General features: G+C 37.7%; 1 non-coding gene across 1 annotated transcript; it reads right to left on the reverse strand.

Annotated features, from left to right (window-relative positions):
* Window positions 1-6,434: 6,434 nt before the first annotated feature.
* Window positions 6,435-6,539, reverse strand: LOC112825377 (U6 spliceosomal RNA). Its single transcript, XR_003208675.1, has one exon. It is a non-coding gene; the product is annotated as a U6 spliceosomal RNA (small nuclear RNA).
* Window positions 6,540-16,946: the final 10,407 nt, after the last annotated feature.

Raw genomic sequence — 16,946 nt, forward strand, 5'->3', positions numbered from 1 at the left:
ATTCTGCATGGAGCACTGGGTGTTATGAACAAACAATGAATCATGGAACACTACACCAAAACAAATGATGTAATATATGGTGATTAACATAACAATAAAAATTTAAAAAAAGAGACTCTTAGTGATAGAGAACTGAGGGTTGATGGAAAGGGGTGGGTAGGGGATAGGCTAGATGGGTGATGTGCATTAAGGAGAGCACTTGTTATGATGAGCACTGGATGCTGTATGTAAGAGATAAATCACTGAATTCTACTATAGAAACCAATATTGTGCTGTATGTTAACTACCTAAAATTTAAATTAAAAAAAAAATCATAAGGAAGAGAAAACATGCTTACAGTCCTGTACTCTAAAACTTCCATATATGAGGGGAGTCATGCATTTCAAACCCATGTTGTTCAAGGGTCAATGCATCTGTGAAAAATGATTTAAGGGATGCACAAAATAAACAGATGTAAAATGTGACATCACATACATAAAACATGAAGGGGGAGAAGTAAAAATGTAGTGATTCAAGAATTTGTTTGAACTTAAATGACCATTAACTTAATATAGATTACTATATAATTAAAATGTTATATATGAACCTCATGGTAACCACAAACCAGAAACCTATAACAGATATACAAAAAAATAAAGAGAAAGGGATCCAAGCATAACACTAAAGAAAGCCATAAAACCATAGAGGAAGAGAGCAAGATAAAAATAAACAGAAAAGAACTCCAAAAAACAACTAGAAAGCAATCAACAAAATGGCAATATGAATAATTACTTTAAATGTAAGTGGCCTAATGCTCCAAGAGACATAGGTGACTGAATAGATTAAATAAAATCCATCTGTATTCTGCCTACAAGAAACTCACTTCAGCTTGAGAGTGAAGGGATAGAAAAACATATACCATACAAATGGTTGCGCGCGCGCGCGCGCACACACACACACACACACACACACACACACACACACACAAACACAGCCAGGGTAACAATATTTATATTAGACAAAATAGACTTTAAAACAAAGGCTATAACAAGAGACAAAGAAGGGCAGTACATAATGATAAAGGTATCAATCTAACAAAAGGATGACAATTGTAAATATCTATGCACCCAACATTGGAGCATTAATTATATAAATCAAATATTAAAAAACATAAAGGAAAAATTTGATAGTAATACAGTAATAGTTGAGGACTTTAACACCCCACCTGTATCAATGGATAGATCATCCAGAAAGAAAATCAACAAGAGTGGCTTTGACAACACAATAGAGCAGATAGTTTTAACATATATACAAAACATTCTATCAAAAACAGAATACACATTTTTTTCAAGGGCAAATGGAACATTCTCCAAGATAGATTATATGTTAGGCCACAAAATAATTTTCAAAATCTTTTAGAGGACTAAAACCATATCAAGCACCTTCTGACTACATCAGTATGAAACTAGAAATCAGTAAAACAAAAACAAAAGGAAAAAAATACAAACACATGGAGGCTAAACAACATGATAGTAAACAACCAATGGATAAATGAAGACATCAAATAGAAATAAAAAAAATAACTGGAGACAAATGAAAATGGAAATACTACAATTCAAAATCTTTGGGAGGCAGCAAAAAACCTTCCTTCCTTCTAGGAAGGAAGTTAATAGCAATACAGGCCTACATCAAGAAACAAAAAAATATGAAACAAACAATCTTACCTTACACCTAAAGGAACTAGAAAAAGAAAGACAAAGTCCAAAGTTAAAAGAAAGGAAATAATAAAAATCAGAGCATAAATGAAATAGAGACTAAATAAAAAGAGAATGAAAAATAGAAAAGATCAGTGAAGCCAAGAACTGGTTCTTTGAAATAATAAACAACAATGATAAATCATTAGCGAGGCTCATAAAGGAAAAAAAAAAGAAAACTCAAAATTGGTATGTAAGAGAAATTACAACTTACACCACAGAAATACAAAAGATTATAAGAGATTGCTAGGAAAAATTATATGCCAACAAACTGGAAAACCTAGAACACAGAGATAAATTTCTAGAAATATACAATCTTCTAAGACTGAATGAGGAAGAAATAGAAAATGTGAATAGACCAATCACTAGTAACAAAATTGAATCAGTAATCAAAAAACTCCCAATACAACAGGACCAGATGGCTCACAGGTGAAATATACCTAACATTTAAATAAGAGTTAATACCTATCCTCAAACTACTCCAAAAAATAGAAGAGAAAGAAAAGCTTCCAAAGACAGTCCATAAGGCCAGCATTACCTTGATACCAAAATCAGACAAAGACACTACAAAAATAAAAAAAAATTAGAGGTCAATATCCCTGATGAGCATAGATGCAAAAATCTCCAACAAAATATTAGAAAACCAAATCCATTACCAAATACATTAAAATTTTATTATTCACCGTGATCAAGTGTGATTTATTCCAGGGATGCAAGGATGGTTCAATCTGAACAATTCACACATCCATCAACATGACACACTACATTAACAAAATGAAGGATAAAAATTATGATCATCTCAATAGATGCAGAAAAGGCATTTGACAAAATTCAATATCCATGGTAAAAAACTGACAAAGAGAGTGCTGAAAAAGTATATATCAACATAATAAAGGTTATCTATGACAAGCCCACAACTAAAATTATACTCAATGGTGAAAGGCTGAAAGTTTTTTCTCTAAGATCAGGAACGAAACAAGGATGTCCATTCTTGCCACTTTTATTCAACACAGTATTGTAAGTCTTAGACACAACAGTCAGATAAGAAACAAAAGGCATCCAAATTGATAAGGAAGAAATAAACTGCCCTTATTAGCAGATCACATGCTATTTTATCCAGAAAACCCTAAACACTCTCCAAAAAAACTTAGAATGCATTCCATAAAGTTGTGAGAAATGAAATTAATGTATAGAAATCTATTGTGTTTCTATATGCTTACAGCAAAGTTGCAGAAAGAGAAATTAAGAAAACAATCCCATTAAAATGCATCAAAGGGGCGCCTGAGTGGCTCAGTCAGTTGGGCGTCTGCCTTCAGCTCGGGTCATGATCCCAAAGTCCTGGGATCTTGGGATCGAGCCCCACATTGGGCTCCCTGCTCAGTGGGAAACCTGCTTCTCCCCCTCATATTCCCTCTGTTTGTGTTCCTTCTCCCGCTGTCTCTCTGTTGAATAAACAAAATCTTAAAAAAAAACGCATCAAAAATAATAATATACCTAGAATAAATTTAACCAAGGAAGTGACACACCAGTAGTATGAAAATTAGAAGACACTGATTAAAGAAATTGAAGATGACAAAAATAAATGGAAAGATACTATCTTTTCCCCATTGTATATTCTTGTTTCCTTTATTATAGATTAATTGACCATATAAGCATGAATTTAATTCTGGACTCTGTCCCATTGATCTTATATGTCTGTTTTTGTATTACTGCCATACTTTTTTGATTACTGTAGTTTTGTCCTATAGTTTGAAATCTGGGATTGTGATACCTCCAGCTGTTTTGTTTTTTCTCAAGGTTGCTTTGGCTCTTTGGGGTCCTTTTGTGGTTACATACAGTTTTTTAGGATTAATTGTTCTAGTTCTATGAAAAGTAGTATTGGTATTTTTATAAGGATTGCACTGAATCTGTAGATCACTGTGGGCAGCATGGACATTTTAACAATATTAATTCTTTCATTTCATGGTCAGAAATTACTTAACCCCCATTTAACAGAAGGTAAACAGATGACCAAAATGATTTAGTACTTTACTCAGAGTGACCCAGGCAGTAACAGGCCAAATTGGGATTCAAACCCAGGAAGTCTGGCTCCAAAGGTTACAGCTTTAACTACCACCCCATCTTGGCACTCCGTTAATTATATTGCCTCTGCAAACATGACACTTGTAAGTATCAGGTTATTAGGCTGGTTCCAGATCTGGAAAAAACCACACAGAGAAAAATTAAGAGAACTAGAGCTATTTAGCAAAGAGCAAAGAAAGACAAAAAGGAGACATGATCATTGTATTCAGATACCTGTCTCCTTCCCAAATTCCTTCCCTAACTCCTTTTTTAATAAGAGGACATCATTCTACCAAAGACACCAGGAGCAGCTACAAGGATAAAAAGAGTCTGAGAATCTGAGAGACAGGGGCTGAGATGCATGTAGCATGAGCAGAGGGCAACCTATAGCAGAGGACAGCCATAAATTAGAGGCTACCTGCCAACAGTCTTGGATCTTTATCTTCTAGCTTATTCATTTTATCGAACACCCACGGGGTACCTACCCTGTGCACACTGTCCTCAGCACTGGGAAATGCCAAAGAACAAACTGCACCCGCCTTCCTTCCTGATCTTACATCCTCTCTCCCTCTCCTGCTAAATCCACACTGGCCCTTCTGTACCACAAACCCTCCTGGATCTTTCCCTCCTCAGGACCTCTGCACCTGCAGTTTCCCATTCCTGGCATGTTCTGTTTCCTGTTCTTCAAATGGTTAGGGCATCCCTAACCACCCCATCTAAATAAATATCTGGTTGCTTGTCCCTACATCCCTTAATTTTCATCTTTGCACTTATGGGTATCTAATTTTTTTTCTAATTTTTGTTTACTTTCTTCCCCTACTGAATTTAGTTTAATGGCATTTGTTTTTTCTTTTTCATTTTAAATAGGCTCCATACCCAACACGGGGCTTGAATTCATGACCCTGAGATTAAGAGTCGCATGTTCTACCGGATGAGCCAGCCAGGAGTCCCCAAATTTAGCTGAATGAAATCAGGAACTTCATCTGTTTTGCAGTCTTCTGTATTTGTGATGTTTTGAATAGTACCTAACACATAGAAGTAGTCTATAAATATTTACTGAATATGTTAATAAGCAAGAAATTATTCTTCCATTTTGGGGAATGTGTTAGCTTTGTTATTTTGAGAGCCAGTGGTTGCAAATTAGAGAAAATAAAATGTGAGTTATGTGGTTGAGATGGCTAAGTATACAGCAACATCCAAACTCCTCTTCTTAGTAATAGGACTCCAGGGGGAGTTTACTTCCCCTGGCATCCTTTACAGCAAGGATTTGGTGAATGTGGTGTGGGTGGAAAAATGAGGTGTGTCATTTCTAAGCCATGGCCTTAAAAAGAAAGCTAGATGGTACCACTGGCCCTCCCCCACAACCCCTTCCGCTACCCAGATGATGTCAGGATCTAAAGCAACCACTTTGGATCCAATGATGGAAATCTTGTGTGTTGAGAATGACAGAGCTCCTTTGTCAGCCTTAAATAGTTTACCTCTGGAGTACTATATGGAGAAAAATAAGCTTCCATCTTTATTTCAGGCACTGTATTGGGGGGGGGGTTACTTAGTTACAACAGCTAGGTCAGTACTCTAATAACAAATCTTAAGTCTTTTTCAGCAATTAAGAGGGTCCTTTCTACACCTGGTCTGCCTCTCTCAGGAACTACTGCCCAAATAGTATCTCCATATATTTTCATTTTTCAAATTTTATCCTTACCATCTTTCAAGTTAGGTTCTGTGTCCCACAACACATTGCATTTGCAACCTTCCACATGCAGAAAAGGAAAGGAAACAGAGTATGAATGCCTAGTAGGAGCCATTTACTATGCTAAATGCCTTGCCTGTAATATCTTAATTCTCTCAATAGGTCTGTGAGTCCAATGTCATTTCACAATTTTAAGTAAGAAGCAGGCTCAAGGACATTAGGTGTTTTGACCAAGGTCACACAGCTAGTAAGTGGCAGAGTGAGACTTCAAATCAGGTAACAGCCAGGTCGGCTCTTTCCACTACTCTATGCTGATACCGTGGTATGCACAATGACTGAGGGCTTGCATTTGGGTTTTCAGATTTTTTTTTTTTTTTTTGCTCTAACTTATTTTCTTAACTGAATGACTTTTACTTGTCGATTTTTCCTTATGACATCTTTATCCAACCTTTACGGTCATGTTTGTTTGCTTTTTATAAATTGTGGTAAAATATAAAATTTACCATTCAGCTATTTTTTTTAAAGATTTTATTTATTTATTTGACAGAGAGAGACACAGCGAGAGCAGGAACACAAGCAGGGGGAGTGGGAGAGGGAGAAGCAGGCTTCCTATGGAGCAGGGAGCCCAATGCGGGGCTCCATCCCAGGACCCTGGGATCATGACCTGAGCTGAAGGCAGACGCTGAACGACTGAGCCACCCAGGCGCCCCTCAGCTATTTTTTAACTTTTTTAATTTAATTTTTTTATTTAAATTCAACCAGCCAACATATAGTACATCATTACTTTTTGGTGTAGTGTTCAATGATTCATTAGTTGTGTATGACACCCAGTGCTCATCACATTCGGCTATTTTTAAGTATATAGATAGTTTAGTAACATCAAGTGCATTCATGTCGTTGTACAACCATCCATCACTATTCACCTCCAGAACTTTGCCATCATCCCTCAAAAAAATATGGGATGCTTCCTGAGTTTGTGTGTCATCAATTGCACAGGGGACATGCTAATCTCTGCATTGTTCCAATTTGAGTACACATGCTGGCCAAACGAGCACAGGGAGTTTTAAGTCATTGGTTTTCTAACTCTTTGCTCCTTTCCTCCTTTTCTTTCTTCCCTTCTATGACCTGCTGCCTGCTGCTTCCGAATGAACTGGAGAGTCCTAGTGATAGATGTGCCTGTTCAAAGTTAGGAGCATGAGCAAAGAGAAATGAACATAAAAGAGCCTGGCCTGGGTCCTATCTTCATCCTCTGCCCCAACCAATCCTCAGGGGTTTGAGCAAGGAAACAGGAGATTCACAAATAGCCTAATTTAAAACTGAATCATTTTGAAGTTTCTTAGCCCGTCAAACCGTAAGTAAGCAACTCTGACCTGCTCCACCCTGCATGACTCACTGTCCAGTTTCAAGTACTGCCTGTTCCTCAGAGTTTCAGCCTCATCTCAAGCTCCCAGGCCCTTTCTCCCTTTTCTCCTTTCCTTCTTCCTGCTCTCTCTCTTCTGGAGGTCTTCCTTATCTGCAGGAAAGCACGGCAGGGAGAAGGGTCCATGGTTTAAGGGGAGGAAACAAGTTTTGTGCAATTTTCTGTTTTCCGTGGAAGGCTTTTTCCGTGAGAACACCGGCATTTGAGAGTTTCCTGTGCTCGCCGTCCTCTCCCTCCCTCAGGACCATTCCCTAAATCTCTACAAACATGAGAGCTGCTCCACTTCTCCAAAAAATGCTTTATCCCCACAAATACTATTCATGGGAAGAGGCTCTGAGTTTAGTCTGTTCCTACCATTTGATTATTTGTTTATCACACTGATTCAACACATAAGCAAGCATTTGGGCTTCTAATTTATACTCTATGCAATTTTGAAAGCCTAATAATTGGGGTGGAGAACTGGAAGCTATTGCTCTGTGGATTCCATTACATGCTTGTGTGAGCCTGAACCTACTGCCTTCCCTTCTCTTTCACCCCACAGAGGGGATCTGGGAGAGACCCTGGGGTGCAGGCCAGGAAGCTCTGCCTCTACCCAGGAGGCCTTCCAGGACCCAGTGGGAGCATCCTGAGGCTGTGCTGAGCCCATCAGGAGAAGAGCAGTGGTGTAGATCCCCAGGTCTAGTCCTTGAGAAACCAAAAATCTTATAGGCAGGCGCAATCAATATGCAAAGCTATACCTGCTATCAGTAAAAAGGTAAGCTCCTTTCAAAAATGAGTTTGCAAGAGTGATGGTAATGATGAATGGAAAGTGGGGCATCAAGAAGGTCTTCCTTAGCAGAAAAAGTCTGCTAAGGTAGTTTCAGTTGAAATAACTATTCTTGTTAAATTTTATGGGGTATTCTCATATTAACAGCAAAACATATTCTTGGGAGGAAACTCCAGAAAATCATATATATTCAAATCATTCTAATCCCACAATACAGAGATAACTGTTATAAATATTTCTTTAACAATTATTCTGTTTAATTTTACTTGGATTTAGCAGGGAAAAAAAGGTGAAGTGAAACTAAAGGAGCTGAATTTTATGTACATATTTTTTCAAAACAAGCTATTAGTTACTAAGGAACTCTTCAAATAAATTACTAAAACATGAGGCTTATGCTTCTTAATGGCCACAAGTTTGTTTACAAATATTCAGGTTTAGATGACAATCTGGTCAAAATCCAAGGTCACCTTTGCTATGCTAAAAACAACAAAATCATATATATATATTTTTTTTTTGATAGGGAAACCAGAAGAGAAAATGAGAACAAAACTTGATATCTAAGTTTACTCCCTGGATGATTCTTCAAAAGAATTATTGGGAAAAATCTGATCTGTAAAGAATCATGTGCTATAAAAATAGCAATCCAATTTCAAGAGTAAAAGAACCACACTTGACACCGGGAAATGTTTATACCCTCTACTCATTACAAATTCAAACGCATTTAATTCTGAGAGTCCATCACTTTGTTTTACACCAACTGCTCAAAATCCAACTTGCTCCATATTTAGACCATGACTTTCCTGTAGAGTGTTTTATTCTATTTCCCAGATGACCTAGTAGCCATTCTTTCTCTTGTTGAAAAAAAAAAGAGACTTACACTACTGTGTCATTGATAGCAAGCTATAGTGACACTTTTAGATCCTAATCACAAGATCCGTGTAGTGTTACCCACTTTCTTCCTGAAGACTGTTTCCATGGAGCCTTCTGATTTCCTGTTCTAATTTGGACTCACCACCATCTAAGCATGTGAAGCAACTGTCATCGTCATAGGATATCCTGCTAGCTTGGTGTCTTGGATTCCGCATTTTCCTCTTTCTGGGGTTCTGTTTCTGCTTCGCTCTAGTACAGCTGTAAGTAACTCTCCTAGGAAAAGTATTTAAAAGACAATCTTTTTAGTCTTTCCCTGCATCTGAAAATATTTTTATGCTTAGTCTTGCTGGGATATATTTTGATGTTCAAATCATTTCCCTCAGAATGTGGAACTCCCCACTCCACTGTCTTTCAAAATCCAGCGTTGCTGATGGGAGTCTGGTCCAGTTTGACTTGAGTCCCTTCACAGGCAAGCTTGTGTTTGCTCTGAGAACTTTAAGGATATTCTTTTTATCCTTGCAGGGCAGAGATTTCACCAGTATGTATCTAGATGGATCCTTTCAATCCAAAAATCCAAATCATTTCTCTATTTTGAAAAAAGTTGTGTCCTCTCTCTGTGTTCTTCCATCCTGAGACTCCTACTGGAACACACAGAGGGTAAACTGCTTGGATCTCTTCTCAGCCTCTTTTTCCTCTTTCTCATCTCTTTTTACATCACATATCTAAGTTTTGGAAGATTTTTTTTTCAACTTATTTTCCAGATTACTAATTCAGTCCTTGGCTGCTTCTATTTTTTAGACTTATGTGAAATTTCAAAGTTAATTTTGGTAATCATATTTTCAAGATTTCACTTTGAGGAATTCTGGTTTTCTGATGATTCCTTTCAACGGCAACAGGTTTTCAATGTACAGATATAAAGTCCTCTTTAATCTCTCCACAGCTCTGGTTTTTTGTTGTTGTTTTGTTTAAGATTTTATTTTTAAGTATTCTCTCCACCCAGCGTGGGGCTTGAACTGACACCCCTGAGATCAAGAATCCCATGTTCTACTGGCTGAGCCAGCCAGGCACCCCTCTCAATGGGTAATGAGACCTTAAAAGTTCCTCTCCTCCCAGCCTTATCTCCATTTACCCTAGGGATAGGCTGTTCTGTTTGTTCAACTCCTTTGCGCTGATGGTTTTAATTCCCTGATTATCTTTGACCTTAGATCAGGACCAGTTTGCACTGGGCTTGCCCTGAGCTACATTTTGAGCAGTATTTTGAGAAGTGAGGACTAGAGATTGGCAAAGTCTGAGTGAGGCATCCCAGGTTGACTGTTTGGCGCTTATTGTGGGGGCAGAAGTAAGCAAATCACAGTCAAGGCAAAGAATTTTATAGGACTAGGAAAATGTATTGTGCTGGGGGTAAAAGAGAGATAAAATTGGAAGGCTTAGGGTGAGTTTAAAATGGTGATTGACAAAGGATTTTTAATGGGGGGCGGATATGCCAGTATGATAGGAAATGGGAATACTTCCAATTTACTGATCACCAAAGACCCTACCACTACCACCACCTGCTGCTGTCCTCCCAGAAAGACATGTAAGCTGATTTCCATTTTTTCTACTTACCTCCCCAAGAAACAGAAATATCTGCTCCTGCCTCTCCATGGGGTCTTATAGAACCAAGAAGCCATGAAGCAGTCTGAAAGAGGAGAGGCCCTGTTGTTCAGGGTCCAAGGGTACAGCACAGTCCTGGCAGGCTACGCAGGCGCTGGCTCAGCCTGCCTTTTTGCTCAACACCACCATGATAAGGCCATGTCCCTTCCTAGTTAGCCTTCCAGGTCAATTTAACACATAACATCTCTGCTACTTAACCAACTCTGATTAGTACAGCAATTTTGATGGGTTTTGCACGCTATCAGAACTTTTTCTTTTAAAGTTACTACTTATGAAAATTTTCAAACATATTCAAAAGTAAAGAGAACAGTATAATGGGTCCTCATGTGGCTGTCACCCAGTGTCTTAGTCCATCTGGGCTGCTATAACAGGATACCACAGACTGGGTGGCCTATAAACAACAGAAATTTGTTTTCTTACACCTCCGGAGGTCAAGCTCAGGGTGCATCCATGGTCAGATTCTGGCAAAAGCCCTCTTCCTGATGCATAGCCAGCCATCTTCTCCTCGTGTCCTCACTCAGGGGAAGGTAAGGGGTGAAGGAACTCTCTTGGGTCCCTTTCATAAGGGCACGAATCCCACTCAGGAAGAAGCCACACTCACAACACAATCACTTCCCCAGGCCCAGTCTCCTAAAACCATCACACTGCGGGGGTCAGGATTTCAACATACCAGTTTGAGGCAGACACATTCCAGCTTCAACAACTACATCAGTGTTTGGACAATTTAAAAACCTACTTTTAAGCAGCACTCATTTTTCAAAATGAGACTCTCCTTTTTAATGGACATGTGGCTAAGCCTTGCCTCAGGAAATTCTGTGATCAAGCCCCCCAAAAAACATAGCTTTAAAAAGTTTCACAAGTAATTCTGATGCCCACAGAAAATTGAGAGCCACTGCTGTAACAAAATGGAAAAAAAAAATGATTCTAGCACATACATAGCATTCAAAAGTGTTTAATAGCAGAACACCCAGAAGACATAAAGGAAAAACAGTTATATCAGTCTATATGAAAAATGGAAACGGCAGTATAGCAAAAGATCACAAAAGAAAAGGAATACAAATAATCAGAGAAATATTTTCAACTTATATCCTTAATTCATGGCAAGTTTTTATAAATTAGCAATATTTATTCAAAATAGCAATATCTGTAAAATCCCACAGACAAAAGCTATGAACAGACATTGCCTGTTTAGATTTAGAAGAAAATCTGAAAATTACCAAAAACCTATGTACAGATGCTAAGTCTCTTTATAGGTCAGTAAATTGCAAGTTTCAATGATAAAGAAACCATATCTAACCATCATATTAGCCAAAACTGAAATTATTTCTAATCTCCCATGCTGGTAAGATTTGGAAAGAAGGCCACTCCCATTCAGTAACAGTAGGACTGTAAACTTTTTAGATAGTAATTAGGCACCATGTATAAAAATTGCAACCCATACACTCTTAGACCCTACTTCAGGGCATCTACTTCAGGGGAAGTAGATCCTACTTCAGGGCATCTAGCCAGGTGAAAAGTCTAAATTGATTAAGGCATGTAATAGTAATTATATATATTTCATATTAATATAATATCATAATTCATAATGTCAGCAACTAACATTTACTGAGCGCTTACTATGTGCCAAGAGCTGTCCTAAATGTGCTACAAAGGACGTCTGAATTAATCCTTATAACAATTTTAGGAGGTAGTTACCAAAGATTTGTTTTGAAATGTGATAGTCAACGTTGGGGTTGGAACTTGAAACTGTCAATATGACTGCAGAGTTCATGCTCTTAGTCACTGCAATGTGCTGCCAAACTAAAGACAAACAACCAAAAAAGAAAACTAACCCAAATGCCCTTGATAGAGGAACAGTCTTTACAATGACATCAACTACGAGAAACACAAAATGCCCAGCTCCCACTTTCGTTTCACAATTACAATCCACCTTGGGAAAGGGAAGTTGGAATACATATGTTTTCCATAGAAACAGAAAGAGGAAGTCATGATGAGGAAGAGACAAGTATAAAAGTCTTTGCTGGATGGATTGCTTGGGAAGAGATTTCTCTCCTAAGCAACCTCAAGTTTTCTCTGTAAATTCCTGGTGAGAAGAGTTCTAACCAAGCCACGGACAAGATAAGGTTCCCCAAGTTTCCAGTCAGAAGCAGCTTTCTGGCCTCACCCCAACTGGCCCTCCCAAGGAAAAGCATTGATGTTGTGAGCAACTTTTTTTTTTAAGATTTTATTTATTTATTTGACACAGAGAGAAACACAGCAAGAGAGGGAACACAAGCAGGGGCTGTAGGAGAGGCAGAAACAGGCTCCCCACTGAGCAGGGAGCCCAGACGCAGGGCTCCATCCCAGGACCCTGGGATCATAACCTGAGCTGAAGACAGACACTCAACGACTGAGCCACCCAGGCGCCCCGTGAGCAACTTTTTTAATTGGCAGAGGAGTGGTGCTTATGAGGATTCTAAGAGCGCTGGAAACATGGCCTCAATTTTCCTGAGAACTCATCACTTGTTTATCTCCTTAGAATTTGGAGAGGATGTCATGAATACTGTGTTCTCACCAAGCCTATGGCTGACTCTGCCCTGAAATCTTACTTATTAACTCCTGGTGGAAAGGAGAGAGGCTTCTTATCAATGACATGGTCATTTGCCACCACGTTCTGGGCCTCAGGGTAGCCTCTCCAAAGCAATTTCACTCTAGGTTTTATGTGTGAAGTGTGAGAAAAGATTTCACAGATAAACCACATGCTAGAGCTGTAGTTCTGGGAGCATATACTAGAATAAGCTTCTCAATTTCCTTTAAAATAGATTTAAATCAATAGTCAATATGAACAAGTCACAAGGACCAGTATAGTCAGTGTGTAATAAAGACTATTAATCTAACTGTGTGTGCCTGAAATTAATACAAATAAAGAAGGAGCCAGTATTACCCCAATAATCTATTTAAGAAACTGTGACAACCACAGTCTCAAAATTATTTTTTCTTCTCAACTGTTATTAATAGCTACTTAACCTAATCTTGTTCTCTTTTCAGACTCATGGGAGTAAACACACTTGTAACTTGTGCAAACCCTTGCCTTACAGTAAAATCTTTGAAGCATATTTACTGCTCAAGCATAAAAATGTGGTATTTCCAGATGATTCTTCATGCCAAGTCCTTATAGAAAGCTCCTATTACTTTTTTCTTGTAGAAAAAGACAGAAGAAGACAAGACGACAAAGTTGCTCCCTTGACATGCCCAAGAACCCCGAGCACCCTGAACAATCATACATCTTCCCAGCTTTTGACCAAAACAGAGTGAGAAAAGACTGAGTTAAAGCATCAGATAGATGGGAAGTGCTCAGATTCTGGGCAGATCATTATTTGGATTCAGATCCAAACTGCTATTTATGAGCAAGATACTTCACTTCCCTGTGTGCCTCTCCTGTACTGTCTGTAAAATGCAAGCAAGAACTGTTCTTCCTTCACAGGTCTGGTTTAAGAATCAAATGAGACACTGCATGTAAAACATATAGCACTAGGTCTACACAGAGGAAATAATAAACACGATCTATGTGTGTTTTGTGTGTCATGAAAAAAACATCTTTATGGAAACTCCTTGACAGTTGGAAGAGTGGTTAAGTCTTTAACTCTGGCATCTAACACACTTGGGTTCAAATACAGTTCTGATACTCACTAGCCACGTGACCTTTGATTTTTTTTTCTTAACCTTTAGGAGCCCTTTTTTCAATCTATAAACATAGAACTATAGTACCCCACTTCTTAGGGTTGTCGGGAGGATTAAATGAGATAATGCATGGCCTCTCCAGTGCCTGGCACATTAGTAAATGTTCAATAAATTTTAGTGGCATATTTTTTTACTTTCATTTTATACTTATTTCAATTTCTGCTTAAATCAAGTACAGTTGACCCTTGAACAACACACAGTTGAACTATGCAGGCCCACTTACAGATTTTTTTTCAAAAAATACAGTATAGTACTCTTAATGTATTTTCTCTTCCTTATGATTTTTTGAAAGGAAGAGAGAGAGAGATGGGGGGAGCAGCAAAGGGAGAGGGAGAGAAAGAATCTTAAACAGGCTCCACACCAAGCGTAGAGCCCGACACAGGCCTTGATCTAACAAGCCTGAGATCATGATCTAAGGTGAAATCAAGAGTCGGACGCTTAACTGACTGAGACCCAGGTGCCCCCTTATGATTTTCTTAATAACATTTTCTTTTCTCTAGCTTACTTTATTGTAAGAATACAATATATAATACATAAAACATACAAAATATGTGCTAAGTGACTATTTATGCTATCAGTAGGGCTTCCAGTCAACAGTAGGCTATTAGTGTTAAGTTTTGGGGGAGTCCAAAGTTAAACAGGAATTTTCAACTATGTGGAAGTAAGCTCCCCTAACCCCTATATTATCCAAGGGTCAACTATACTTAGTAATTAGAACACAATTGATTTCCCTGTTTAAAAAATGCAGTAAACTTGCAAATCTTGTCAGTCCATTTTTGAGTGGAAATCCTGGCTTATGAGTCAGAATATAAAGACCCTGTCAAGTGCTAGCCAAGTGATCTCAAGAAATATCAGAAGCTTGGGTTTCTTAAACTATAAAATCAAATAAAAATGTCTTCTCTTATACAGTAGTAAGATTTTCATGGGGGTAATGGATGGGAAACATGCTTTGTAAACTCTAAAACACAAAAATGTAAGACTTCATCATTTTCCTAGGATAAGTGAAGACTTAATAAATATAAATAGAGCATAATATAGACTTATAAAGTGATTTCTCCATTGGCTGAATTTTTTATTCCTGAATAAGTTTAAAATGGTTAATGATCTCTTGGGTTAAAGCTGGTTAGAAGGACAGAATTCCATCTACAACCATCAGTGAAGTAGTGTATGTGCTTTGGGAAAATGATGCCAAGAAAATGGAGAAATAGATCAGCCTTCAGCATATGGAGAAAGGAGCTAACCTTTACTTCTAAGTGCCAAACCAAGTTGTTTGGCCATGGCTTAAGCTTTGACACTTGGTAGATAATATTTGCTTCTTGCTAATTTTTATTCTATATCTCAATAAACTCTCTTGTGCAGACAAATAGCTAAATATCTGAAGGTCTCTCAGGCTCTATGTAAATAAATCTATAAACAGAATGTGGTAAGCAAGTGTTCACACTTCTACTAAAAATGAATAGCAGTTAAGTCAAGCAAAAAAAAAAATACATCATTATTTCCATTCCTCAAAACTGCAATTGGTATTTTTGTTGTTTTGTTGTTCTTTCTTTTTTTAAAAGAATATACTTTTTCAATCAAAGTCATAGTATGCATCTTTTCTGACCACAATGCTATGAAACTAGAAATCAGCCACAAGAAAAAAATCTGGAAAGTCCACAAATACATGGAAGCTAAATAACATGCTACTAAACAATGAATGGGTCAACCAAGAAATCAAAGAATAAAAAATTACATGTAAACAATACCAAAGAAAACACAATTGTCCACAATCTTTGGGATGCAGCAAAAGTGGTTCTAAGAGGGAGGTTTATAGCAATACATGCCTACCTCAAGAAGCAAGAAAAATCTCAAATAAACAACCTAATCTCATATACCAAGGATCTAGAAAGAGAACAAACAAAACCCAAAACCAGCAGAAGGAAGTAAATAATAAAGATTACAGCAGATATAAATGATAGAGAAACTAAAAAAATAATAACAGATTGATGAAACCAGGAGGTGGTTTTTCGAAAAAACGCAACAAAAGTGATAAAACTCCAGGCAGACTTATCAAGAGAAAAAGAGAAATGACTTGAATAAATAAAATCACAAATGAGAGAGGAGAAATAACCAACACCAGAGAAAGACAAAGAATTATGAGAATGTTATGAAAAACTATATGCCAACAAATTGGACAACCTAGAAGAAATGGATAAATTCCTAGAAACACATAAACTACCAAAACCGAAGCAGGAAGAAACAGAAAATTATAACAGACTGATTACTAGCAAAGACATTGAATTAGTAACACAAAACTCCCAACAAACAAAAGTCCATGACCAGACAGCTTCCCAGGCAAATTCTACCTGATATTTAAAGAGGAGTTGTCATCTAGTCTTCTCAAAATATTCCAAAAAATAGAAGAGGAAGGAAAACTTCTGAAGTCATCCTATAAGGACATCACCCTGATACCAAAACCAGATAAAGACACCACTAAAAAGAGAACTATAGGCCAAGATCTCTGATAAACATAGACGAAAAAATCCTCAACAAAATACTAGTAAACCGAATCCAACAATACATTAACAAAATCATTCACCACGATTAAGTGGGATTAACTCCTGGGATGCAAGGGTGGTTCAATATTTGCAAATCAATCAATGTTATATGTCACATCAGTAAGTAAAAGGATAAAAACCATATGCTTATTTAAATAGATGCAGAAATTCACAGGGTGTAAGACTGATGAATCACAGACCTGTACCTCTGAAGCAAATAATGTATGTTAAAAAAAAAAAAGAAGACGATAGTAGGAAGGGAAAAATGAAGGGGGAGATGAACCATGAGAGACTATGGACTCCAAGAAGCAAACTGAGGGTTCTAGAGGGGAGGGGGTGGGGGGATGGGTTAGCCTGATGATGGGTATTAAAGAGGGCACGTTCTGCATGGAGCACTGGGTGTTACATGAAAACAATGAATCATGGAACACTACATCAAAATAAATAAATAAATAGATAGGGAAAAAAAGAAAAAATAAATAGATGCAGAAAAAGC

Source organism: Callorhinus ursinus, unplaced genomic scaffold (genome assembly GCF_003265705.2).
Source record: "Callorhinus ursinus isolate GAN/ISIS: 27379988/994484 unplaced genomic scaffold, GSC_fseal_2.0 scaffold360, whole genome shotgun sequence".
NCBI classification, from domain to species: domain Eukaryota; kingdom Metazoa; phylum Chordata; class Mammalia; order Carnivora; family Otariidae; genus Callorhinus; species Callorhinus ursinus.